Source organism: Phalacrocorax aristotelis, unplaced genomic scaffold (assembly GCF_949628215.1).
Source record: "Phalacrocorax aristotelis unplaced genomic scaffold, bGulAri2.1 scaffold_71, whole genome shotgun sequence".
Lineage (NCBI taxonomy): Eukaryota > Metazoa > Chordata > Aves > Suliformes > Phalacrocoracidae > Phalacrocorax > Phalacrocorax aristotelis.
In genome coordinates, this window is record NW_027441314.1 from 89,222 (window position 1) to 116,837 (window position 27,616).

General features: G+C 53.3%; 1 long non-coding RNA gene across 1 annotated transcript in view; it reads left to right on the forward strand.

Annotated features, from left to right (window-relative positions):
- Positions 1-443: 443 nt before the first annotated feature.
- Positions 444-27,616, forward strand: part of LOC142051347 (uncharacterized) — a 42,195-nt gene continuing 15,022 nt past the window's right edge. Inside the window, exon 1 of the long non-coding RNA XR_012658431.1 lies at positions 444-531. This is a non-coding gene — a long non-coding RNA (uncharacterized LOC142051347). The remainder of the gene's footprint in view (positions 532-27,616) is intronic.

A 27,616-nucleotide genomic window follows, 5' to 3' on the forward strand; every position in this document is an offset into this window, starting at 1 on the left:
CACGATTCCCTGTGTCGGGTGAGGCCTAGGGCTGCCGGCGAGGTGAGCGAGCGCCTTTGGTGGGTGCAGGGGTGTCTCCTTGCGTGCCTGCACTACTGGGGCTGGTGGGATGGGAAGCTTCAAACGACCCGCCGAGGCAGGCTTCTGGTATGCTAAAGGCGAGTGGGTGAGGGCAGCCCTAGGAGTTACTCGGGAGCTGATAGAAGGGAAGAGGGAGAGGAGGAGGAGGATGATGACCTTTTCCTCCTGCCCAGGGTGCAGAAGATGGCCGACTCTCCAGCTCACCAGAGCTCCGCCTCAGCCTCCCCTGGCCCCCCTTGCCCAGTGCGCCTGCTCCCAGCTCCAGCACGAGCGAGCTAGGCTACGTGCCGAGGAAGCCTCATCTCGTAAGAGCTGTAAGACACCCATGTGTTCTCTTCAGGTGGAGGACGGCCTAGAGTCTGGAGCTGCAGAAGAGGCAGGGAGGAGAGAAGGGGAAAGAAGCATCTGAACGGCTAAATTGTGCCAGCAGCGCTGAGAGCGAGAGTCGCGGTGAGTCCTGGGCCAGTGGGGCCCCGTTGCCTCTCTTGTGCGTCCTGGGCCCTCCCTGTCTCTCCCCCGGCCCCCTCTCTTTCCTTACCTGCTGCAAAATTTTATTTTTTCTTTTGGGCCCCCCCCGCACCTTCTTTCTCCATCTCGCTCTGAGTGGCTCCCTGCCTCCCCGTCTTTTTCAGTCCTCCCTTTCTCTGTCCTGTAGCCTGTGGCTCCTTTTTCTATCTCCGCCTCTCTCTGCCTGGCTCTGGCTCCGTTTTTTTATTCCTCCTGCTCTGTCCTGTAGCCTGTCGGTATTTTGTCTTTCTCTGGCCCTCTTGGTCTGACTCCCTGTGTTACCGAAAAACGCGGTAAAATCGGAAACGACTCCTCAACGCCAATTTAGTATTAAAGAGCAGGCATTCTTTATTCACGGCGCCAGATGCACGGGGGATCGCTCCTCCTGGCGTGCGTACCTCACACACCTTTCCCGTACAATTTGTAGATCAAAATTTTAGGTATTCATATATATTCATTATTGCCCTGTCTGCTGATCGGTACAAACTTGCTCGTTCCGTATGTAAATCGCTGCGCAGGCTCGGTTGTCCTCTTCCGTTGTTCTCTTCTGAGTAGGTGGTATTACTTGGGTCGGTGGTGGTCTGTGAGTCGGTGGTCGTGATCTCCCCCTGCCGGAATTACCTTTTTACCTTCTTGGCTAGTTTTCTCAGTCCGCTCCATGAAACTGCGTTTTGTCATCCTTTTCTGACAGAAGCACGTTGTCTGTTGTTCTGTTGACATTAACGATCGCCTAGGGACTAAAATGCAGATCGACGGATACGCCGATTCGTACGCTCCATGTTCCCGTAATGGAACACCGTCTCTGGTTGGTTGATTTCATCGCTTTGGTTACACCTGTTCCTGTTGTTCAGTTTCTTCTTTTTTGGCTTTGTTTGATTCTCTCTGTGATTCTGTTTTTCTCTGCCTCGCTTTTCCCAGCTCCCCGTCCCTCACTTTGAATGCCCGTTATCCTTCAGCAGCTCACTCTCCCTTGGTTGCCATCCCCGTTTCTGAATTCCTCCTGCTTTGCCACGTAGCCCGTGACTTTTTTCTTAATCTCTCTCTGTCTGCCTCAACGCTCCCCCCGTGCTTTTTAATTCGTCTTCTCTGTACCCTGCTACTGTTCTTGCCTTTCTGAGTTCTTCTCTGTCCAGCTCCCTTGCCCTATTCATGAATTCCTGTTCTTCCTGCAGCCACCGCTGTTCCCTGTGACCTCCATCTCTCTCTGTCCAGCTCCCTGTCCCTAGGTTTTAATTCCTGCCTCTGCCCGCTGTAGCCCGTCTAGATTTTTCTCTCGGCCTCTCTCTCTGTCCGGCTCCCTCTCTCTGTGTTCTAATTCCACGTTCTCTGTCACGTAGACCCGTGCTATTTGTTTGTCCTCATCTCTCTCTGTCCAGCTCCTTGCTGCTATGTTTTCTTTCTTCCCTCTCTCTCTGTCTTTGTAGCCCGTTGCTGTTGTTGTGTTTTTGGTTTTTGTTTTTTTTTTCCCACTTGTTTCTTCGTTTGTCTCTGTCTGCCTCCCAGTGCCTGATCTTTAATTCCTCCTTCCCTGTTGGGCCGCTGTTCCTTTTTTCCATTCTACGTTGTGTTCTCTTTGGTCTGCTGTTCTTATTCATCGGTTCCCTCCTCGCCGCCCTGTGGCTTGTCCCCATTTTAGTGTTGCCTCTCTCTCCCTCTCTCTGGCTTCTTGCCCCTGTTTTTAAAATTCCTCCCTCTCTTCTCTCTTCCCTGTTGGCCGTGTGATCGTCAGCCTTTCTCCACCTCTTTCTGCCCAGCTCTCTGTGTCTATCCATTAATTCTTCCCTCTCTGCCCTGTAGCCTGTAGCTTTTGTCCTTTCTCCATCTTGCTGTCTCTGGCTTCCCCGTGACCCTGTTTTAGAATTGTTTCTCTCTTCTTTCTGTACGCATTGCGATTCCTTTTGCTCCCCATCTCCCTTTGTTTTGGGTGTTGTTTTGTTGTTGTTTTTCTGGCTCCCTGTCCCTAATTCTTAATTCTCTGCCTTCTCGTGCTCTGTACCACGTAGCCCCGTGGTTTGTTTTGTGGTGTTCCCTCCCCGGCCCCTTCCCTCTGTCGTTGGCTGTCTCGGCTCCCTGTCCCCGTGGCTTCATTCTTCCCTTTCTGCCCTGTTCTTGTCGCTTATCTTGTCTTTCTCCATCGCGCTCGGTCCAGCTTCCTGCCCCTATTCTTCTTTCCTCCCTCGCTGTCGTGCTGCCTGCCCCAGGTTCTTTGTGCGTCTCCAGCCTGCTCCTCTTCCTTCTTTGTTGGTCTGTGTCCTGCTCTTCCCTCTTTCTGCTGCCTCTCTTCCCCTCTCTCTGCTGCTTTTATCTCCACCTCCGTCAGGCTCCCTGTCCTTCTCTGGCCGTCCTGTTCCCTGCCTCGTGCCTTCTCACTACACGCACACACGTCCCCCCCGCCCCGTCCAGCCGGATGCCGCTCTTCTCTCCTCTCCTCCTACTGTCCCGTGCCCTGCTCCTCACCTTTGGTGGCCTCCCCCTCTGCCCAGCAGCCCGTCGCCCCAGGAGCCAGGCGACGGACGGTCCGTTCCCTGCCAAACCGGGACAAGCGCGTGCCGTGGCTTAGCCCCAGCTGGCTATTCTGCACCAGGGAGCTGCTTGCTCACTCCACCCTCAGTGGGCTGGGGGAGAGAGCTGGAAGGGTAAGAGTGAGAAAAATCATGGGTTGAGATCAAGGCTGTTTAATAGGTAAAGCAAAAGCTGTGCGTGGAAGCAAAGCAAGGAATTAATTCGCTCCTCCTTTTCGGTGGGCAGGTGTTGAGCCACCTCTGGGAAAGCAGGGCTCTGTCATGTGTAACGGTTACTTAGGGAGAGAAATGCTGTAGCCCCTGCCCTCCCTCCCCCCCCCCCCCCAAGGACTCCCCCTTCTTCCCCCAGCTGCGTGTGCTGAGCATGATGTCAAATGGTATGGAATATCCCTTTGGTCAGTTAGCTGGGAAAGCTTTCCCAGCTGTGTCCTCTCCCAGCCTACCTGCTGGTGGGGCACTGAGAGAACCAGAAGAGGCCCTGACTGTGGAAGCAGTGCTCAGCAAGAACCAAAACATCTCTACATTATTAACGGTGTTTTGAGCATAAATCCAAAACGTATCCCTTCCTAGCTACTGTGGAGAAAATGAGCACTATCGCAGCCAACACCAGCTCCGTGCGGCTGCGGCAACGGCGGCCGAGGTGGCCTTGGGGCAGGGGGGGAGCGTTGGGGACCCTGACCCACGAATGGCTCCTGGGACTTGTTACGTGCGCGCCTGCACAAACACCTGCCCTCTCCTTTGCCCTCAGGGCTGCGTTTGCGCTGCCTTTGCGTGGGGCAAGGGGCTGTGATGGAGCCCAGGGGAGGAGGTGGTGCACTGTGGGGGTGAGGGGAGGGGGCCCCCCGTTGCTGCTGCGCCTCAGCTGATGGCGGGGTCTGGATGGAGGAGCCCCAGGTGCGGGCGGTGGGGCTGACGGTGCCGGCTCCTCCCTGGAAAAGGGGTGGTGCCCGGCTCCGGGGGGCCAGTGTGAGCCGAGGGCGGAGCGGAGCTGTGGCCGAGCGTCAGCGGGCTGCGACTGTAGCGAGGGAGGAGGTGAGCGGGGGCTGGGTGGTGGAGCGCTGCGTCCCGGGTCAAGCCCCGAGGAGGGCTGCGGCGGGGCAGCGCCGGGTCGGAGCGGGCGGTGGGGAGAGCGAGGCTGTGCTGAGGGCTCGGTGGGGCTTCCGGGTGCATCGGCGGCCGGGACGGTGGCCCGCAGGGTCCGAGAGCGGGGAGGGCGGGCTGGCGGCGTGCCGGGAGCTGTGGTGGTGCGCCTGGAGGCTGGCCGTGCGGCCGTGTTGTGGCGCAGAGCATGCCGGGAGGTGTAGTCCTTGCGGCGCGCGGCTGCCGGGCGGCCGTGTTGTGCCGCAGAGCATGCCGGGAGGTGTAGTCCTTGCGGCGCGCGGCTGCCGGGCGGCCGTGTTGTGCCGCAGAGCATGCCGGGAGGTGTAGTCCTGGCGCAGTGGCTGCCGGCCCTGTCACGTGGTTCGCCGGGGCGTGGCAGGAGGCGCGGTCTTCCGGCGCTCGGGTGCCGGGCGGCCGTGCCGCGTACGGTAGGCGCGGTGTATTTTTGGGGTTGGATTCGTGTTGATTTCTGGGGGCTTCCAGGTGCGGCCGCTCCCCGAGAAGCGGTGAGTTCCCCGGGAGCTGACAGAAGGGAAGAGGGAAAGGAGGAGGACCTTTTCCCCCTGCCCAGGGCGCAGATGATGGCTGCCTCCCCGGCTCGCCGGAGCTCCCGCTCAGCCTCCCCTGGCCCCCCCTTGCCCCGTGCGCCTGCCCCCAGCCCCGGCACCTCCCCTGAAGCGTGCCACGTAGCCCTTGGCCGCCCCCAGGCCCTGTCGTGAAGGCAGCGAGCCGGCCCTCAAGCGCACTGGATTCCCCCTCGGCGCAGGGGCCCTTAGCAGTAGCGCGGGGAAGGGGCGGTGTGTCCGGAAGCCCCTGCGCAAGGAGAGGCTTTGGTCAGGGTCGATGGACGGTAATGACGGTCGCTGTTTCTTCTTTCCCTCTCCCAGAGACCGTGCTGAGGACGTGGTTGTCTGTCCTTCCCCCGGGGACGCCGTCGACTGCGGCCGTCTCAGGCTTGCGTGGCTTCTCTCTGCCCGGCTTTGCCATCCTCGCGGCGCCGGGGCGAAAAGGGACACACAGAGCCCTTCCCGGCTGTGGACAGGAGCTGCCTCGGCTGAAGCTGGAGACGCCAACGAAAGGTAAAGCAGAAGAAACTGAAGGCGCTCTGGCTGCCAGCTGCCTTCCTGCTGCAGGCAAGAGAGAGCCTGTCCCTGCAGGTGAGGGAGGAAGGATCCCCCTTCATAGTCCGCAGCGGGCCAGGCCACCAACGTGCACCGCAGGGTCCGTACGCGTAACCCGGAGTTGGGTACGGGCGTGTAGGGCACGAGCGAGCTAGGCTACGTGCCGAGGAAGCCTCATCTCGTAAGAGCGGTGAGACACCCACGTATCCTCTTTAGGTGGAGGTCGGCCTAGAGTCTGGAGCTGCAGAAGAGGCAGGGAGGAGAGGAGGGGAAAGAAGCATCTGAACGGCTAAATTGTGCCAGCAGCGCTGAGAGCGAGAGTCGCGGTGAGTCCTGGGCCAGTGGGGCCCCGTTGCCTCTCTTGTGCGTCCTGGGCCCTCCCTGTCTCTCCCCCGGCCCCCTCTCTTTCCTTACCTGCTGCAAAATTTTATTTTTTCTTTTGGGCCCCCCCCGCACCTTCTTTCTCCATCTCGCTCTGAGTGGCTCCCTGCCTCCCCGTCTTTTTCAGTCCTCCCTCTCTCTGTCCTGTAGCCTGTGGCTCCTTTTTCTATCTCCGCCTCTCTCTGCCTGGCTCTGGCTCCGTTTTTTTATTCCTCCTGCTCTGTCCTGTAGCCTGTCGGTATTTTGTCTTTCTCTGGCCCTCTTGGTCTGACTCCCTGTGTTACCGAAAAACGCGGTAAAATCGGAAACGACTCCTCAACGCCAATTTAGTATTAAAGAGCAGGCATTTTTTATTCACGGCGCCGGATGCACGGGGGATCGCTCCTCCTGGCGTGCGTACCTCATACCTTTCCCGTACAATTTGTAGATCAAAATTTTAGGTATTCATACATATTCATTATTGCCCTGTCTACTGATCGGTACAAACTTGCTCGTTCCGTATGTAAATCGCTGCGCAGGCTCGGTTGTCCTCTTCCGTTGTTCTCTTCTGAGTAGGTGGTATTACTTGGGTCGGTGGTGGTCTGTGAGTCGGTGGTCGCGATCTCCCCCTGCGTAAAGGAATTACCTTTTTACCTTCTTGGCTAGTTTTCTCAGTCCGCTCCACGAAACCGCGTTTTGTCATCCTTTTCTGACAGAAGCACATTGTCTGTTCTGTTGACATTAACGATCGCCTAGGGACTAAAATGCAGATCGACGGATGCGCTGATTCGTACGCTCCATGTTCCCGTAATGGAACACTGTCTCTGGTTGGTTGATTTCATCGCTTTGGTTACATTTCCCCCGTATGGAAGTTCTGAAATAATAATTTTCTCAATACTTCCATCCTAGATCAATAATATTCCACTATGTCAGTTTGGTGTTTGGTTCATCTTCTCAAAGTTTTCACTTGATTGTGGTCTCCAGGGTGTATGCAGGTCCCATTTTCTACGCAAAATTTTATTAATTTGTTGAACTACCTCTGCAAAAAAATGTGGTGCTCTATCAGAGGACATTCCCATTGGCACTCTAAATCTTGGTATTATTTCCTTCAGCAACGTCTTAACTACTACTCTAGCTTTGTCGGTGCAGCACGAGAAAGCTGCTGGCCATCTAGAAAATTTGTCAATCAGCACTAACAAATACTGCTCTATCTATTTTGTCTGGGTAACTCAGAGAACTTAATTTGCTAATAATTTCCGGGAGAATTTTTTGTTTTGTTACTCCTAAAGGTGGTTTCCTTTGGTTCAGGGGATTATTTCTAGGACAGATTGGACACTTAGCTACTATGGGTTTAACTATTCTTGTCATGCCTACACACGCTACAGATGTTTTTAAACTCAAAACCGTAGCATCTACACCCCAATGTGTTTGCTCATGCTTTTCTTTTCAAGTTCTGTCATAACTTGTGGGGTTGTTATTATTATTACTTGTTTTTCTGGTGTTATCTACCACCTCTCTGTGTTTTGTGATGTTTCCAATTGTTCTGCTAATTGCTCATCCAATTTATTATATCTCGGTTTCAACTTTGGAATTCTGATCTGTTTTACTGGTACTAGTGCAAGGATACCTTGCTCTGCAGTCCTCTTTGCAGCTTTATCTGTCAATCGTTTGCTTATGTTTACAGCCGTCTGGCCGAATTGATGAGCTTTGCAACGCTTTACCGCCACTTCTTTTGGTTTCTGCACATCTTCCGGAAGTTGGAGATTGTCGTCTTTATGCTGTATTGATGATTCTTGGGCTGATGGCAGTCCTTTCTCCTTCCCAATAGCTCCATGATCGTGGATCACACCAAATGCACGTTTGGAATCAGTCTAGATATTTATCCTTTGTCCTTCTGCCATTCGCAGAGCTCGCTTCAATGCTACCAATGCTGCTTTCTGTGCTGAGGTGTTTGCAGGCAGCACCCCTGACTCCGTTCCCTCGGCGGCGATAACGACAGCATATCCGGCCATTCGCTTCTCTTCTCGCCCAGAGCTTCTTCCATCTGTAAACAACTCCAGATCAGGATTTTCCCAGAGGTTTGTGTCTCAGGTCTGGTCTGCTGGAATAGACTTGTTCAATAGTTAGCAAGCGATCGTGTTCGAAATTGTCCGTAAGGTTTTCTGTTGTTAAAAACGTAGCAGGATTCAGTATAGCAGTAGTCTTCGATTCCACATCGTCTTGTTCTAACAGAACAACTTGATATTTCAACATTCTGCTAAGGGATAGCCAACGACCCCCCTTTTGTCCTAAAACAGTCACCGCTATGTGCGGGACACATACTGTCATCTTCTGTCCCATTGTTAACTTTGGGGCTTCCTGGATCGGCAGCGCTGTTGTTGCTACTGCCCGTAAACACCTAGGCCGTCTTTTACTCACGTGGTCGAGTTGTTTGGAGAAGTAGCCCACAGGTCTCTTCCAGGTTCCCAGTCGCTGTGTCAGCACTCCAAGGGCTAAATGTTGTCTTTCGTGGACAAACAACTCAAAAGGTTTAGCGAAATCAGGTAGGCCTAATGCAGGGGCCATCATCGAGGCTCTTTTCAGTTCTTTGAATGCCGCTTGGCATTCGGGCGTCCGGGTTAAATATTTATCCTTTGATTCTTTCAATGCCTCATATAATGGTTTTACATAGAGTCTGTAGTTCAGAATCCAGAGCTGACGCCATTTCACTATTTTCAGAAAAGCTCTCAATTCCTTCGGGCCGCTAGGTTTGGGAATTTGACAAATAGTTTCTTTCTTTTCACTTTCTAATTGTCTTTGAGATATTTCAAATCCTAAATAAATGGCTGCTGCTTCTCCTATTTGGGTTTTGTTTCTGGAAACTCTGCATCTTCCTTGGCCCAGAAAATTTAAAAATTTCAAAACATTATTCTTTACTTTCTGCCACTATCAGAATGTCACCTGCATTCTGTAACAATATGCCTCTCCCTGGGTTCTGTTTTTTCTATACATTTCTACATTTCTAATTTTTTTCTTGCCAGCTGAGTCCCAAATATCGTAGGACTAATTTTAAATCCTTGTGTAAGTACGGTCCATGTTAGCTGTGTCTTTCATTCTGTGGTGGGGCTTTCCCATTCCAAAGCAAATAGGCTTTGACTTTTTATGCCTGGAGGTATGCAAAAGAAGGCATCCTTCAAATCTAGCACAGTAAACCATTTATGCTCCTCCTTTAAAAGAGGTCAGTAAAGTGTATGGATTAGCTACTACCGGATGTATGTCTTGGGCCACCTGATATATAGCCCTTAAATGGTGAACTAGCTAATACTCTTTGCCTCTAGATTTCTTTACTGGCGACACAGGAGTACTATATTCTGATTCACATTCCACTAAAAGCTCATATTCTGAAAAATTTTATAATTAACTTCTCTAATCCTTCTTGAGCCTCTCGCTTAATAGGGTATTGTTTTTGTCTTACCGGCTTGGCTCCAGGCTTTAAGGTTACTTTTACCGGCTCTGCCCACTTAGATCGCTCCGGAGCTCCGCTCGCTCAAACCAAAGGATAATTACTACGTTTTCCACTTCTTCGGGAACCTGTTCCTCCCTGGAGGAATCCTGTAACATAAACGCTCTCGCCTCTGTGGCTTTTGATTCTGGTATTAGTAATTTAATCTCTCCATCTTTAAAAGTTACTTGAGCATCTAATTTACTTAATAGATCTCATCATAACAGAGGCAGTGGACATTCAGGCATATACAGAAATTGGTGAGTTGCCCATTGCTTCTCCAATTTAAACTTTAATGGCTCTGAGAGGGGCTAATTTTTCTTTGCCCTGTCGCACTAACAACACCTACGGATTTATGATTAAATTTCTCTTTACGTGTATTCAATACCAAAGAAGTGGCTCCCGTATCTACCAAAAATTCTATTTCTTCATTCCCTAGCTTCAGTGTAACCAGGTGTTCAGCTAGGGTTGATTCCCCTGGTCTCCTTCATGCCAAGCTACTTCAAGCATTTTACCCAGATCTCTGGATTTGGGTTCTTCTAGCTTCTGAAGGTTTCTTCTCCCCCCCCCACTATCTGGGGCTGATTGTCTTATGAATATAGAGACCAACTGAATTGCTTTTTCTGGTTTTTCTGCGTTCAAATGAGTATATTTTCTGGCAGTCACCTTCAGTCTTTCCATAAAGGCTGAAGGGGACTCCTTTAATTCTTGTCTCGCTTCATAAATTTTGACCCATTTATTGCTTTTGGCATTGCATGTCTTACTCCAAATAAAATCTCTCTCTGACATCTAGTCAACATTCCCCTGGGTCCTGGCTGATTAGGGTCCCACTCGGGATTTGTAGATGGAAAATTCTTATTAATTGTTCTCTGTAAATTCCTGTTAGCATGTGCTCCCTGCACCTGCCTTCTGGCTGTATTCAATACTATTTTCTTGTCAGTTCCATCAAGTGAAGTATCCAGTATCACAAGTAGAGCAACACTTCAAGTTCTCACCACATTTTCCTCTCTCCAAAAACATTGCCGTAGAATCCTGTGGACGTATCTCACGCTGTTTCTGCCACGCTGGATGATTCCACAGTGTAAAGAACAAATCAACATATGCCACTTCTTCCCATTTGCCTTCCCTTTTTACAAAACAACATTAATTGCAAGATGGTACGATATTGCAATGTCTCATGTTCTGGCCATTTGTGCCCCCCTTCCAATTGATACGTTGGCCACCAATGATTGCAATATTCAATTAATGGTTTCCGAGTTAGTAGGTCACCGCCCCCGATGTCTTTCCAGTGCTTCAAAATACATCCCAAAGGTGTTCTCTGTGGGATAGGTTTCTTACTCAGAAATGCTCCCATCTCCCAGTCAACTAGTAGTTGTGATTGTGCGCTATCGCAAATAGTAGTCAGAGGGACTCCAACCCCCGTTAGAGGTCTCACTGGAAATCCGCCACTGGGATCTGTAGCGCCCTGCTAGATATCCCTGGAGACTTCAACCCCCTGTTGAAGACCCCCCTACCCTCGGGTCCCGCTCCACAGGCTTTTGCCTAGCAGAGACTTACCAACCGAGGTACCTCTTGGCCCCAACCCTGCGTGGCTTTCGCCACGCCTTACGGGCAGGCCCGTGGGACTCAAACCCACTATCCTATCCTATGTGGGAAGCTAACCCCACGTATTATTCTACCTAAGTTTCTTCTTAAAAGAATGCCTTGTTTACTTCAGTCCAAGGGATCTTGCTCAGAATTCTCTGGCCTGGGGATCGGAAGCTCTCCCCGAGAATTCCTTGGGGCTGGCTGCAGGTCCCACGGTCCCGCGGATCCGTCGAGATTCAAAAGCAGGGTCCCATCTGGGGTGCCAAAACTGTTACCGAAAAACGCGGTAAAATCAGAAATATCTATTCAACACAAATCTAGTATTAAAGAGCAGGCATTCTTTATTCACAGTGCCAGACGCACGGGGGATCGCTCCTCCTGGCGTGCGTACCTCACGCACCTTTCCCGTACAATTTGTAGATCAAAATTTTAGGTATTCATACATAGTCATTATTGCCCTGTCTACTGATCGGTACAAACTTGCTCGTTCCGTATGTAAATCGCTGCGCAGGCTCGGTGGTGGTCCGTGAGTCGGTGGTCGCGATCTCCCCCTGCCAGAATTGCCTTTTGCCTTCTTGGCTCTTAATCTTGGCGGTCTTGGCTAGTTTGCTCAGTCCGCTCCACGAAAGCGCGTTTTGTCATCCTTTTCTGACAGAAGCACGTTGTCTGTTGTTCTGTTGACGTTAACGATCGCCTAGGGACTAAAATGCAGATCGACAGACACACCGATTCGTACGCTCCACGTTCCCGTAATGGAACACCGTCTCTGGTTGGTTGATTTCATCGCTTTGGTTACACCTGTTCCTGTTGTTCAGTTTCTTCTTTTTTGGCTTTGTTTGATTCTCTCTGTGATTCTGTTTTTCTCTGCCTCGCTTTTCCCAGCTCCCCGTCCCTCACTTTGAATGCCCGTTATCCTTCAGCAGCTCACTCTCCCTTGGTTGCCATCCCCGTTTCTGAATTCCTCCTGCTTTGCCACGTAGCCCGTGACTTTTTTCTTAATCTCTCTCTGTCTGCCTCAACGCTCCCGCCGCGCTTTTTAATTCGTCTGCTCTGTACCCTGCTACTGTTCTTGCCTTTCTGAGTTCTTCTCTGTCCAGCTCCCTTTCCCTGTTCATGAATTCGTGTTCTTCCTGCACCCGCCGCTGTTCCCTGTGATCTCCGTCTCTCTCTGTCCAGCTCCCTGTCCCTAGGTTTTAATTCCTGCCTCTGCCCGCTGTAGCCCGTCTAGATGTTTCTCTCGGCCTCTCTCTCTGTCCGGCTCCCTCTCTCTGTGTTCTAATTCCACGTTCTCTGTCACGTAGACCCGTGCTATTTGTTTGTCCTCATCTCTCTCTGTCCAGCTCCTTGCTGCTATGTTTTCTTTCTTCCCTCTCTCTGTCTTTGTAGCCCGTTGCTGTTGTTGTGTTTTTGGTTTTTTTTTTTTTTCCCACTTGTTTCTTCGTTTGTCTCTGTCTGCCTCCCAGTGCCTGATCTTTAATTCCTCCTTCCCTGTTGGGCCGCTGTTCCTTTTTTCCATTCTACGTTGTGTTCTCTTTGGTCTCCTGTTCTTATTCATCGGTTCCCTCCTCGCCGCCCTGTGGCTTGTCCCCATTTTAGTGCTGCCTCTCTCTCCCTCTCTCTGGCTTCTTGCCCCTGTTTTTAAAATTCCTCCCTCTCTTCTCTCTTCCCTGTTGGCCGTGTGATCGTCAGCCTTTCTCCACCTCTTTCTGCCCAGCTCTCTGTGTCTATCCATTAATTCTTCCCTCTCTGCCCTGTAGCCTGTAGCTTTTGTCCTTTCTCCATCTTGCTGTCTCTGGCTTCCCCGTGACCCTGTTTTAGAATTGTTTCTCTCTTCTTTCTGTACGCATTGTGATTCCTTTTGCTCCCCATCTCCCTTTGTTTTGGGTGTTGTTTTGTTGTTGTTTTTCTGGCTCCCTGTCCCTAATTCTTAATTCTCTGCCTTCTCGTGCTCTGTACCACGTAGCCCCGTGGTTTGTTTTGTGGTGTTCCCTCCCCGGCCCCTTCCCTCTGTCGTTGGCTGTCTCGGCTCCCTGTCCCCGTGGCTTCATTCTTCCCTTTCTGCCCTGTTCTTGTCGCTTATCTTGTCTTTCTCCATCGCGCTCGGTCCAGCTTCCTGCCCCTATTCTTCTTTCCTCCCTCGCTGTCGTGCTGCCTGCCCCAGGTTCTTTGTGCGTCTCCAGCCTGCTCCTCTTCCTTCTTTGTTGGTCTGTGTCCTGCTCTTCCCTCTTTCTGCTGCCTCTCTTCCCCTCTCTCTGCTGCTTTTATCTCCACCTCCGTCAGGCTCCCTGTCCTTCTCTGGCTGTCCTGTTCCCTGCCTCGTGCCTTCTCACTACACGCACACACGTCCCCCCCGCCCCGTCCAGCCGGATGCCGCTCTTCTCTCCTCTCCTCCTACTGTCCCGTGCCCTGCTCCTCACCTTTGGTGGCCTCCCCCTCTGCCCAGCAGCCCGTCGCCCCAGGAGCCAGGCGACGGACGGTCCGTTCCCTGCCAAACCGGGACAAGCGCGTGCCGTGGCTTAGCCCCAGCTGGCTATTCTGCACCAGGGAGCTGCTTGCTCACTCCACCCTCAGTGGGCTGGGGGAGAGAGCTGGAAGGGTAAGAGTGAGAAAAATCATGGGTTGAGATCAAGGCTGTTTAATAGGTAAAGCAAAAGCTGTGCGTGGAAGCAAAGCAAGGAATTAATTCGCTCCTCCTTTTCGGCGGGCAGGTGTTGAGCCACCTCTGGGAAAGCAGGGCTCTGTCATGTGTAACGGTTACTTAGGGAGAGAAATGCCGTAGCCCCCGCCCTCCCTTTCCCCCGCCCCCCAAGGACTCCCCCTTCTTCCCCCAGCTGCGTGTGCTGAGCATGATGTCAAATGGTATGGAATATCCCTTTGGTCAGTTAGCTGGGAAAGCTTTCCCAGCTGTGTCCTCTCCCAGCCTACCTGCTGGTGGGGCACTGAGAGAACCAGAAGAGGCCCTGACTGTGGAAGCAGTGCTCAGCAAGAACCAAAACATCTCTACATTATTAACGGTGTTTTGAGCATAAATCCAAAACGTATCCCTTCCTAGCTACTGTGGAGAAAATGAGCACTATCGCAGCCAACACCAGCTCCGTGCGGCTGCGGCAACGGCGGCCGAGGTGGCCTTGGGGCAGGGGGGGAGCGTTGGGGACCCTGACCCACGAATGGCTCCTGGGACTTGTTACGTGCGCGCCTGCACAAACACCTGCCCTCTCCTTTGCCCTCAGGGCTGCGTTTGCGCTGCCTTTGCGTGGGGCAAGGGGCTGTGATGGAGCCCAGGGGAGGAGGTGGTGCACTGTGGGGGTGAGGGGAGGGGGCCCCCCGTTGCTGCTGCGCCTCAGCTGATGGTGGGGTCTGGATGGAGGAGCCCCAGGTGCGGGCGGTGGGGCTGACGGTGCCGGCTCCTCCCTGGAAAAGGGGTGGTGCCCTGCTCCGGGGGGCCAGTGTGAGCCGAGGGCGGAGCGGAGCTGTGGCCGAGCGTCAGCGGGCTGCGACTGTAGCGAGGGAGGAGGTGAGCGGGGGCTGGGTGGTGGAGCGCTGCGTCCCGGGTCAAGCCCCGAGGAGGGCTGCGGCGGGGCAGCGCCGGGTCGGAGCGGGCGGTGGGGAGAGCGAGGCTGTGCTGAGGGCTCGGTGGGGCTTCCGGGTGCATCGGCGGCCGGGACGGTGGCCCGCAGGGTCCGAGAGCGGGGAGGGCGGGCTGGCGGCGTGCCGGGAGCTGTGGTGGTGCGCCTGGAGGCTGGCCGTGCGGCCGTGTTGTGGCGCAGAGCATGCCGGGAGGTGTAGTCCTTGCGGCGTGCGGCTGCCGGGCGGCCGTGTTGTGCCGCAGAGCATGCCGGGAGGTGTAGTCCTTGCGGCGCGCAGCTGCCGGGCGGCCGTGTTGTGGCGCAGAGCATGCCGGGAGGTGTAGTCCTTGCGGCGCGCGGCTGCCGGGCGGCCGTGTTGTGGCGCAGAGCATGCCGGGAGGTGTAGTCCTTGCGGCGCGCGGCTGCCGGGCGGCCGTGTTGTGCCGCAGAGCGTGCCGGGAGGTGTAGTCCTGGCGCAGTGGCTGCCGGCCCTGTCACGTGGTTCGCCGGGGCGTGGCAGGAGGCGCGGTCTTCCGGCGCTCGGGTGCCGGGCGGCCGTGCCGCGTACGGTAGGCGCGGTGTATTTTTGGGGTTGGATTCGTGTTGATTTCTGGGGGCTTGCGGGTGCGGCCGCTCCCCGAGAAGCGGTGAGTTCCCCGGGAGCTGACAGAAGGGAAGAGGGAAAGGAGGAGGACCTTTTCCCCGTGCCCAGGGCGCAGATGATGGCCGCCTCCCCGGCTCGCCGGAGCTCCCGCTCAGCCTCCCGCTCAGCCTCCCCTTGCCCCGTGCGCCTGCCCCCAGCCCCGGCACCTCCCCTGAAGCGTGCCGCGTAGCCCTTGGCCGCCCCCAGGCCCTGTCGTGAAGGCAGCGAGCCGGCCCTCAAGCGCACTGGATTCCCCCTCGGCGCAGGGGCCTGTAGCAGTAGCGCGGGCAAGGGGCGGTGTGTCCGGAAGCCCCTGCGCAAGGAGGGGCTTTGGTCAGGGTCGATGGACGGTAATGACGGTCGCTGTTTCTTCTTTCCCTCTCCCAGAGACCGTGCTGAGGACGTGGTTGTCTGTCCTTCCCCCGGGGACGCCGTCGACTGCGGCCGTCTCAGGCTTGCGTGGCTTCTCTCTGCCCAGCTTTGCCATCCTCGCGGCGCCGGGGCGAAAAGGGACACACAGAGCCCTTCCCGGCTGTGGACAGGAGCTGCCTCGGCTGAAGCTGGAGACGCCAACGAAAGGTAAAGCAGAAGAAACTGAAGGCGCTCTGGCTGCCAGCTGCCTTCCTGCTGCAGGCAAGAGAGAGCCTGTCCATGCAGGTGAGGGAGGAAGGATCCCCCTTCATAGTCCGCAGCGGGCCAGGCCACCAACGTGCACCGCAGGGTCCGTACGCGTAACCCGGAGTTGGGTACGGGCGTGTAGGGCACGAGCGAGCTAGGCTACGTGCCGAGGAAGCCTCATCTCGTAAGAGCTGTAAGACACCCACGTATCCTCTTTAGGTGGAGGTCGGCCTAGAGTCTGGAGCTGCAGAAGAGGCAGGGAGGAGAGGAGGGGAAAGAAGCATCTGAACGGCTAAATTGTGCCAGCAGCGCTGAGAGCGAGAGTCGCGGTGAGTCCTGGGCCAGTGGGGCCCCGTTGCCTCTCTTGTGCGTCCTGGGCCCTCCCTGTCTCTCCCCCGGCCCCGTCTCTTTCCTTACCTGCTGCAAAATTTTTTTTTGTTTGGTTTTTTTTTTTTTTTGCGCCCCCCCGCACCTTCTTTCTCCATCTCGCTCTGAGTGGCTCCCTGCCTCCCTGTCTTTTCAGTCCTCCCTCTCTCTGTCCTGTAGCCTGTGGCTACTTTTCTCTGCCTCTCTCTGCCTGCACTGGATTCCCCCTCGGCGCAGGGGCCCGTAGCAGTAGCGCGGGGAAGGAGCGGTGTGTCCAGAAGCCCCTGTGGAAGGAGGCTTTGGTCAGGGTTGATCTGCGGTAATAACGGTTGCTGTTTCCTCTTTCCCTCTCCCAGAGGCTGTGCTCAGGATGGGGTTGTCTGTCCTTCCTGTTCGTCTCTTCCTCTCTCTATTCCTTTGCGCTGGTCCCTCTCCCTATTGTTTATTGTTTTGCTTCTCTGAACCTTTTTTTATTCCCAGCGTTTTCCCGTGACAGGAGCAGCAAAGAAGGGAGCGGAGCATCGGGGTATCCATGGAGAGAGCATTGGGCGTTCTCCTGTCTTTGTGGGGCTGACCCTGAGGAAGTGTGGTACGTGGGTCGGTAGCATGAATATATATATTTTGTGGGTGCACAAACCCGTTTCAGAGTGTCAGAGGGTAAGGGTTTTGTTCTGTTCAGTGTAAACATTGTTCTGTTTGGTGAATTTGTCGAAGATGAGAGTTCAGTGGGGGAGGAAGTCAGCTCTCTGGCTGGTTTGATGGTAAGGTGGGCTGTACGTGTTTGTCGGTCATCTCTCACCTGCCAGATGTTTTGAACTAGTTGTATCTGGTTTTTGTAGGGAGTCACGAAGGGGTTTGGGGCTCCCCAGTGGCGGGTGCTGTGGCCAAAAGAGAAAGCAGGGTCACAGAGTGCTTCATTTACGGGGCTGGCCTCGGCCATCTACTGCACAAACTTCTGGTATGTAGCAATCGGGACTCGATTTCCTGAAGGAGGAGAGGATGATGGAGCTCGTTATAAGAGCATAATCGTTTTGTCTTCTTTTGGCAGTACGGGCACCCGAGGACCAGCTTGCTTTTGAGGAACGGCACGAGGATGTTGGTGTCGACGCTCAGCAGAGGAAGGAAGCTTCTTTTGGAGGCCAAGAAGATGAAGTAGACTGCTTATTTGTTGTGTTTGATTTTCATTGCGGGGATGGGGAGGGGTGGAACATGCAAAACGCGGTCCTGGGCAGGGGAGGTTTCTGATGTGGGAGGCCGTGAGAGAGATCATGGACGCTGCTGGACAGGCATTAGAACCCGTTGCTCAGGTTGGACGGACCCAGCAGAACCACCGCACCATCTTAAGTAATGCCTGCTCACGTACTGAGATTTTAGTAGTTGCCCCCGCATCAGCTTTGGCTTTTCCTCGTCGAGCTTGTGTTTTGGCAAGAAGCGTCTTTCGTTAAGCGTTTGGGTCTAAGGGGTGTCCGTGAGGCTACGTGGTGCCCATCCCCATGAGATTTTGTGACCATCAAGTGATATTCAGCATCCATCTTATGCCCGTCTCCTGTAACTACTCTGCAGTTTTCGCTTAAGGCTTGATAGCGCAGCGTTAGCTGAGGGCGGCATTTACCCCGCTGGCCCCTCCACGCCGACGGCGTTTCCCCTGCCGGCCGCTGTCCGTTCCCTGTAACTGTGACTCTTGTCCCGGCAGAACCTTTGCCAAAGCCACCTTTGTGCTCCGCAGCAGTCTGTTTTCTGTCTCGAGTATGTTTCTTTTCGGTATCCGATACCCCAGAGCTGTGTACCGTTGGCTCAGGTCTCTTCTTGAGCTTCTGCGAGAAGAGAGAGCCTTCATCTGTTTTAATCCATGTGTCTCCTGGGGTGTTTTTTTGTTGTCCTTTACAATTTAGTTTTGCCCCAGCTACTGAGGTGTTAATTTAGCTGCTTCATACGGTTCCCGATACGCTTGTGTATTTCCACGTTTCTTTTCGTGTTTTTTGTCCTTTGAGACTGATCTAGTTCTGTTAAGGGACTGAGCGAGAGAGAGCGTTGAGGTGACTCCGAATGGTTGATGGCTTTACAATAAATGATTTACTTTATAACCAGAGATATTTTTTGAGAAGGGGTTCTTAAAAGATTTCGTTCTGCTTTGCCATTCCGCTGGGGTAGATGAGCCCCAGCCTTTTTTCGGGAGGCTCATTCTGCTCCTGGGCTTCTCTGGTACTGTTCCTTGAGTTGGTTGCAGGTTTTGAGCTGTCTAAGCTCTTTGGGTAGGTGTGTTTTGACATTCAGAGATGGGGAGGTTTCTGGTTGAGGTAAGAGATTAAGGAGCAGTCAAAGTTGAGCAGCAGATATATATTAGGAAGTACACTTGTACGAGCTTTTGTTTTCCCTTGGGTCAGTAAGTTTGTGTTGGGTGTTCAGGGGTAGCAAGATGGTCTAATAGTGTGTTTTGGATTATTTGGTTTTGTGGGGGTGTTATGGTTTTGTCTGGGTTTTTTTGTTTGTGGTTTGTTGTTCTTTTGTGTGTGTGGTAGGTTTTTTGTTTGTTTTGTCTTGTTTTCCAGGAATTTTGACTTGACTGAAGGTAGAACCTTATATTTTTTCCACCAGTTTTGCCTGTGTTGTGCAAGTTGTTGACGTTATCTCTCAATAGGACTGATGGTGAGATGCTGCGGTAGGGGTTAGGGTGAGTGTGTTGTACACATCTGTATATGGAGCTCTAGCCTTCCTTCAGAAAGCAGCAGGGACGTAACGCATAGTGTGTGTCGGTGTACGGGACTGCTCGTCGCCTTTCCCGATCGCCTGCAGAGTACCACGTTGTCCCGAGAACCTTTGCAGCTTGCGGCAGGTCCCTTGTAGATTATAAGCATCAGGGCTTCTGTTATTTTGTGGGCCTGTAGAGAGCACGGAGTCTGCGGGAAGCCGGAAGGTGGGAGGTGCTCGCAGAACGCGGGGCAGAGGTGGGAAGGGCGGCTCCCGAGGAGCGGCTGACAGAGGGGCTTTAGGGGTGCAAATACAGGGCAGGAGCTGTCGGGAAGGAGTGAGGTTCCTTCCCTGACAGTTCAGGAGGAGAGGAGGGGTTTTTGAAGTCTTGGTACCGGGGAATGGTTGGGAAAGGGGTGTTTAAGTGTTAGCTAATGGTCGTGTTCTGTGTGCAAGCAGCCTCCGGTAGCCCAGTCTCCTTCCCCGTATGTGTCAGCATGGCCACTCGAGCGTGCTGTCTGCCGAGAGGTTCTCCACGCGGCTGTTCATGGAGTCGCTCAGGAGTGAGTTACCTACAAAAGGAGAGTGTGTCGCTACACCAGCCACGCCTGTTTGCTTCCCATACTGCTTTTGGTGTTTGGCCTATCGGTGTCCGCCTGTGCTTGAGTCATCTGACACGAACTGTGATTTTTGTGTGTTGCGTGGTTTGACTTTTTCTTGCAGTTTAAGTAACAGGTCGAGGGTTAAGCAGGACAGTCGAGCGAGGCGTGACGGCAAAGGCGAGCAGATGGCGTCGTGTGCTGTGACGGGGCGGGCTGTGAGGTCACTCGTCTGGGATTTCTGCCTTTGGGGTCTCTGTGTTGCCGAACAAGTCGGTCAAAAGGATTTGTTAGTTTGTTTTGCGTGGTGAGCTCTTGCTTTTGGAAAGCAGTGTCCAACATCTGTGTGCCTCTCCGTATTTCCCCAGAAGTGGGCCCGGCATTGAAGGTGACGGTTCCCCAGCCATCGGGGACGGACCGAGAATGCGAGCAGGCACCTGACGTGGCCACTGACCCGGGAGGCACGGATTGGGAGGTGAGCGGAGCCGTGTTGGCACGGTAGGGGAAAGGATGAGTCTGGAATGTGGCTGTTGGTGCAGATGCGCGGTAGGGAGCCGGACACGGAAGGGAGGGGGCGAACAGAGCATCGTGAGAAGGTAGGTCAGCACGTGACAACGGAGGGGTCGTGCAGTGTGAGCACCTATGTGACTAGTTAATGAAGGGACTCACAAAACTATATGCAAAGCGGGATGTCTGCCCCGAGCTCGTTGGGCAAGGTGAGCGATGAACAGGGAGCCGTAGCAGCTGTTATTTTTGAGGTGTGGAATTGTTTGTGAGCGGGCGGCCGCTTCCAGGCGCAGGGGTCGCCTTGTCTCTCTGGTTCTCTAGGCACCGTAGGTGGCGGCGGCCACGACATCCAGCCTCATTAGAGCGTGGGGGAGCGGAAGTTCACGGCGCTTCCGAGGAGGCTGTTGTTGCGGAAGTGGCCGGCGTTGAGTGGTGCGATGCTGAGTGATGGCACCGCACGTTTGGAGATGAAGAGTATCCGTGTGACCGCAGCCCCATCCTACGTAGCCTGTGTGGCCTTTTTAAAGGATGGCTTTTGAGCCCCCAGATTTGGAAGGGAAGCTGAGGGGCCGATGCGGTCTTTGTGCGGGTGGCTGGTCGGTTGGGGGAAGCGCAGGTGGGGCAGGCAGGGGTTGTAAAATCAGCGGAGGGTACCGTTCAGAGACCGGACACGTTTGGGCCGAGAGAGGTTGTGGTGTCCTTTCTGCAAAACAGAAGCATCTGCCAGGCAGGGGAGTTCCTGCCTGTGCTTGTGCTGTTGTGTGGATTTTGTAGTCTGTCTTTGTTCCTTACTGTACTCGGGTCTCGATGTGTCTGTTGTTCTCCGTGCTGAGCAGGCACCTAGGTAGCAATATTGAGGGTTTTGCAAGCCCTGGCTCATCGGCATAATGGTAACCGAGAGCTTCCTTTCTCGCATTTTAAGTCTACTGCATAGATTTGTCTTGTGTCTGAAATATTAGACCTTTATAGAAGGTCATCTTTTTGCAGCGGTGATTAAGGCGGCCTCGATACTGCTGCTGAGGAGCAGTCTGAATACGCAGAGCCCTTTTCTGGGACTTGTTCCCTGCACCTGAACGTTCTGAGGTCTTTAAGAGTGGCTTGTCGCTCGTACGTCGTCCTAGTTGTGGGTATATGGTTTTATTGCAGGTGATGATGGTACGTGACTTCTCTGCGGATGCTATAGCTTCTTCCTCGCTGCCGTATAGATCTTCTCGCCCGGTGGCATCTCTGGGCCGGAAGTCCGTCGTCTCGGTGAGAGTTTTCTTAGGTGCCTCGATCGCGTCGCTTGTAGTATTTGTGAGCGGTGTCGGTCCGTGCATGTCGATGCCTGTGTCAGAGCTGCTCCGCCTGGGGGTGTAGCAATGGTAGAGCGGAGGAAAGAATAGCAATAAGAGTATATGGTTAATGTTAATATGCATAGACTGTTTTGGCAACGCCCGTACAACCCTCGTCGGAGCGAGTGGCCGTTGGCAGCGGGCGAGGATGGTAATTTCCGGGGTGTTTTGTGGGTGCCGAGGGGATGACCGTAGCTGCCTGGGAGAGGCAGCTAGAGTGCTAGCTGAGCAGAGGGCACCTCTCAGCTGTTCAAGCTTGTACGTGCGTGGGGCTTAACATTTGATTGAAGGTATTTCCTTTAATGGCATGCAGTAGTTGGGCTCTAGATGGTATTCCTACGTGGAAGCAAGACCTGTGGAATGGTTAAGCTGTTGCTGTGCGTCCAGGTGACTTGTTCTATCATGCTGTTCTTGCAGAGGATGAAGATGGAGCTGTGCAGGGTGATGGAGCAGAGCTGAGTAGAGCACACTAAGGCAGCGGGTCCGTGTGCGGGATTAAAGGGAGGATGCGACCGAAGGCTATTTGAGGAGCATTTCAGGCGAGCTGGGTCGCAGTGAGGGGGCGCATGGGGCTGGTGACTTTGTTCTCTTTGCTCTCAGGAGCACAGCGCTATCCCTAGGGGCTGGCAAGGTTCTAATTGTGGGGCCGGCGCCCATCGGGTGCTTCTTTTTGCGTTACAGTTTAAAGCGTGGATCGCTCTGATGTTTGAGGAGTTTCTGGGCAGTTGTCGTCTGCGGCGTCGTTCCCAGATGCGTGAACAGCTCTGCTCTGTCGCTGTCTGTTTTCAGGGAGCGTGATTTCTTCCCTGCATCCTTACGTTCTTAGGTCTTGTAGCTGGGCTTCTTGTGCCTCCTCCCTCTCAGTTTTGAGAGGAACTTCTTGTCACGGGCCCTGACGCTCTTCTAATCATTTTGGATCTCGTTAGGGCCTCCTTGCATCCCTGTCAGGGTTCTGCAGGTCTTGTTGCTGGACGAGCTCTTCCGTCCAGTTGTCTCTGTGTTTGCCGAGAGCGTTCTCTCGTCTTGGAGGCGCGCAGTTTGTAGTGTTTCTCATAGCGTTGGTGTGTGCGTTTTGTGAGTTTGGCTCGGAGCCGCCTTGCTGGCCGTGTAGAGTCGGGTAGGTGGCACAGCGATGAGAGCTTAGGGTTCATCTGTTGCTGTGCTAAGGCTGTTGGGGGAAAGGTGGTACCGTCATCTCGGATGGAGTGGCCCTCCTCAGCAGGCAAGGACCGTAATCACCGTGACGTTTTGTGGGCTCGGAGGCCGTGACCGTGGCTATCTGGGAGAGGCAGCTAGAGTTCAGCTGAGCAGATTACCTCTGCAGGGTGTTCAAGCTTGTACGTGCGTAGGGCTTCATGTTTGATGTCATATGTTTGTTTTTAATGGCAGGTTATAGTCGGTGTTCAGGAACAGTTAAGGTACTGCTGTGCAACCAGGCGACTTGTTTCGTATTGGTTTTGGAGATGCCGAGGGACGAGTCGTGCAGGGCGACGGAGGGGAACTGAGGGGACCGATGTAAGCGGGTGAGTCGGTGCGTGGTGTATATAGAGGGAAGATGTGACCGATGCCTCTATGACTCCATTGCTCCTTGCGTTTGTCTTTTGTTTTGGTTTTGAAGTAGCGTAGCAATGAGCAAAGGAGGCAAGTCGAGCAAGGCGAGTGGTGATTGGTGGGCTGAAGTAGCAGCTCTTTTCTGAGGTGTTGTGTTGCTGGTGAAGTTATAAGCAACGCGTGTCGTTTGGGTGTTACGGACGGCGGGCGAGGTGCCGTGTTCAGCTGCAAGTGACGTAGGCCGGGTGGGAGGCTGTCGAGGGAAAGGGGTGCGAGACGGGGATCGGTGCGGGCAGGCTGTGGCATCGGGCAGCATCTCAGGAGGTGCCTTTTCGCTTGGCTTTTTGCAGGTGCCGCTGGCAGGCTCGGAGTGCTGCTGCCGCACGCCTATGAGAGGTCTGAGAAGGTGGGGCAGCGGCCAGCATCTAAGACCAGAGAATGCTGTGGTCCGTCGTCGAGCTCTTCCGTTTTGTAGGTAACACGTGGGCCGTCTTTGGAACGGCGTATGAGCATTAGAAGTGAGCTGGGTAGTAATGAGGAAGTCACGGGGCGGTGATTTCTCACGAGCGTAACGGTAGTTTACTGTGTGTTGATACGTTTGGTGCCACAAGCGATGACGGAAGCGGGGTGTGATGCTGGAATCTGTGCAGAGCAGGTGAGCCGATGGGCATGTTCGTTTTGATGAGGGGGGTGCTCTGGAAGAGATCTGTGTTGACCTGTGTGATACTTATTGCTGGCTCTGGGTTTTTTCCTTTTTTACATGATGAAGAGGCACCTGGCCACTGCAAGAATATCCTGGTTAGCTGGTGTGTTTCTTGTTGTGAAAGGATGCATAATCTGACCCATCTGAAAGCCCCACAGTGTGACTTTTGTTAGGAAGAGATTTTGAAAAATTGAGATATTTCTTATTCAGTGAGGTTGCATTCTATGAACTTGCCATCAGAGTGCATCTTAGAGACAGTGTCTTTGTCAGCAGAACTCATCAGCACAAGACTTGCAAAGTATTGCTTTTTTTTAAAGACAAAAAAATCCACGGTCCTTGCGGAGATCCAAGCACAGCACATACTCCAAAGGTTGATGGCATTGGTAGTGCTTGGGTTCTCAGTTGTAACAGTCGAGATACCATAAAATGCGGTTCGCCTGCATGCTTCGGTACAGCCGAACGCATTAGCAGGTCTGCCGGTCCTTCTTGGTAGCCCCGTGTATTGCAACACTGGGGATTTGATTTGTGTGGTTTTTTGTTGTGGTATTATTTTTTTCCCCCCCCAAAAAAGTAAAACTGTATCGGGGATCTCTTCACTCACCGATTCTTCTGTCATAAATGAAAGTTTAAAAAAAAGCTAACATCGTCTGATTTACGACGTGACTTGCGCTCTTTCAGCTGTAACTGCCAAGCAGATGTAGGGTACGATTTGTTAGGTGTACTTAAGCAGGTAGGTATTTGTTGTAAATATTTAATGAGGGGCGACTGAATGTTGTGGGGGGGTGTTTCCTGCCGGTATTTTGAGGGAGCGCTCTTAAGTACTTTATTTCAGTCTCGCTTTCGACGCGCGTTTCCCTGGCAGTTCAGCAGCATCTCTTGGGCGGGGCAGCCGGGCGGACGTCCCTCCCGACTCCGTAACACGCCAAAACCCCCCAGTCACGTTGCTGCTGTGTATTTTGGAGATAGATAATCTTATGGCGGGCGTGAACGGCTGTGCGAGTTGAATGAACGCAGAAGGAAAATGGAAAGCTTTTAGAGCCTAGACGCTCATATTGGATGTGCGTAAACACGCGCCCGCCTTCTCAGCACAAAGTGAATTACTGAGGTTTATTCTTAATTTTTTACGTTACTCTTTCAAGTTTGACACGCTTCACTTCAGGCTTCGTGGAGCCAGGCAGCAAGACGTGCGGCGGCAGGGCGAGGGCTGTAGCTGCTGCGGTGGGTCTGTAAGCGGAGGTTCCGGTTCCGGTACAACTTTGCCCCGCAGCCTCACGGGGTTATCTCCCCGCAGCGGTGCCGTAAGGAAGGGATGAGACGTTTTCCAGCACCAGCCAGAGCGTTCAGTGTTACGCGAAGGATCTGTTCAAAATGGTATCGGTTAGTCTTAATACCGTTTTCAAGCGTTCCAATCACTCTAGCTTTTAAAGGATGTGTTGTGTTTTGACGTGACCCGTTTGCCTGGAATCTTGCTGCGGCTCAATTTCCTTCCTACCCCTTATGCTGACTGAGCTCCTCCATTTTCTTCTGTGCTATTTTATTAACGTGCTGAAATATAGTTTGGGATTTCTGTTTTTCAGATGTCGTCTAAGTGTCTCGTGATGCTCAAGAGATGCCTGCCGGTTGTTAAGCGTGGTGAAGGTAAGGGGCCATCCCTCGGCCTGGAGGCTCCTGGCTCTGTCTCCAGCGGGTGCCCCGCAGGTGCGGCCGCGAGGGCTGCCCGGTGGGGAGAGTCGGGGCCCCCAGGGACCGGGGCTGTTTGTCACCCCGGGGAGCCCGTCCCAGTGCGGGAACATGTCCGAGCGGAGCCCGAGAGAGACGTGACACCGTCCTCTGGCACGCTCCTGCTCTGCCGTGGGGCAGCCGCCAGCCTGCGGACAGGGGCTGGGGGGGCTGCAGCTGTTTGGGGGGCTGCCCCACCTTTTAGATTTTAGCAGAGCTCCCCCTTTTCTGGGGGGTGTGGGAGGGGTGTGCGTGTACCTTTGTAAATGGCACTATTAAAGTAATGAGCTGCAGGTTGGAGCAGGTTCCCTTGTTTAGTGCCCTTCTTGGGGGTGAATAAAATTGGGGGAGTCCTGGGGGGGGTGTGATGATGTCATGTGGGGTGCCCCGGTGTCACTGGGGGAGCTGATAATGCGTCAGAGGAACAGGTGAGTGGGGGCGTCATGTAGGGGTTCCCCCCCAAAAAGGGGGGTTACAGCCCCAAAATGCCTGAAAATTCAGGGGGGCTATTACAAAAACCTCTTATATATATTGACATGTGTAATATTAATTTATAGATGCATAAAGGGATTTTGAGATAAGAACTTATCTCTCCTATATTATATAACGGATTTCGGGATACAAAAATTCTGCATCGAGATGCAGGGTTTTAAAACACAAAAGTAACTCGACCGTCTATATATCTAGATCAAAAAATAAAGGAGTTTAAAGTGAAAAGGATAGATGAAGGAATTCAAAGCAGAAGAAAGTCTGACTAGAGCGAGCATCTACGCTTAGTGTGTGTTACATAGTCTAAGTAGATGTGTAATCTAAATAGAGGTTATATAGAGTGAAATAAGCCGAGGTATAACTGTAAGTAGATGTCTAAATAGAGAAGTCGAAAAAGATTGAAGTGTCAAAGGGTAAGTAAGCAGATAGCTAGCCTAAATAGCTGTTTTATGTACGTGTTAATATGGAAGTCTAAACAGGTATGTGTAAAGAGATATTCTGTGTAAGTGTAAATAGCCTAAATAGGTGTAAGTGTAAATATAATAGCTAAGTCTAAACAGATGTTGTATGTAAATGTAAAACAGATAGTATATATAAAATATAGATGTACTCCGTAAGGATGTGTAAGTAGACACACAAGTGCAAATGTCTATGCTATGTAAGGTTTTAAAATGCAAAGAAACCACGTTGATAGAGATGTTTATAGAGAAGATTTAAAAATTAGACACACAGCCCACCCCCCAATCAACTGAAGGCACAAAAGCGCTTTCAAATGCTGCCCCTTCCCCGTTCTCCTTCTCCCATCCCGATTTGGGGCCGATTCCCCCAAATGGGGACTTTCCCCTCTGGGGCTGCGTAGGCAGCCTGGGAGCTGCTGCCAGGGCAGACACACACTCCAAAGCCCCTGAGTCTGGGTCTGCAATGGGGGGTGAAAAACCCCAAACAGGTTTGGGGGAAAGAAAACAATTCGGGGCTCTTGGGAAAGCCCACTCCTGCTGGGTTTGTGCAGTTGGAAAGGAGGGGGGTAAAAAAAGCGGGGGTGGGGGGGCGGAACCCTGCTAACCATTCTCATGCACAAAAGCAAAAAATCGCCAATTTCAATGTTGTGGAAAGGGTGAAAAAAACCCGGAAGTGAACCGTTTGGAAAAGCAATCCCAACTTTTACCTTATGGAAAAGCAAAAAAAAAAAAAACCCCAAACGGACAAAACCAAAGTAACCCGAACAACAACAAAAAAAGCCAAACCATCCAACCGGAAATCACCAAAACTAAATAAACCCACCGAAAACCCTAAACTGGGGAAAATTTGGGGTGAAACACCGGCAGTTTGAGGGGCATTGCTGGGGCTTATCTGGAATGGATTCGCCGGAGCGGGTCAGTTATCTGGAGCGGATCATCTGCTGCAGGTTAGCCCAGGTGAGTTGCCCGTTGTGGATTATCCTGGGGGGGACCCCCTGGTGTCAGTCATCCCCATGCATGTTCCCCGTGGCGTGTCTGCCCAGACATGCCCCTGTCCAGCGGTGTCCGCCTCCTCCCCCGCCCTCCCTCTGCGTGTGTCTGTGCCCTCCCAAACGCTTTCCCCTGACATGGCCCCCCCGCATGACTCTTTTTTCCCCGGTGACGTCCTCCCTCTCCCTGGCCTCCTGTTCTGTGCTCGCTGAAGCCTTATGCTTACGCAGGATGAGCAGAGCAGGGTGCTGGCAGTGCAGAGGCGAGGCGCTGCCAAGCCAACGAAGCCCAAGGCTCAGCAGCGCACAAGTCCTTTGCAGGTCAGCCACTGGCACCTGGTCTGCCTGGCTGCCCCGTGCCCTGACGCACAGCTGCCCCCCTCACCCCAGGCAGCCTGCCTTCGGAAGGGCAGCTGTGTTCCCCTGATTGATTTTCTTCTTTAACCCTCTAGGACCTGTTGACTTGCTGCTCTCCCTGTCACAGCCCTGATGCCGCAGGCCTACAGCAACTGATGGGGCTCACTCCGGGGGGGTGGGGGGTGGGAAAGGGGACCTTTCTCCCCAGGTCGTTTGTGCTGCTTCTCCTCCCTAGGGCGTGGGGTGGGGGTGAGTGGGGCAGGAGGGAG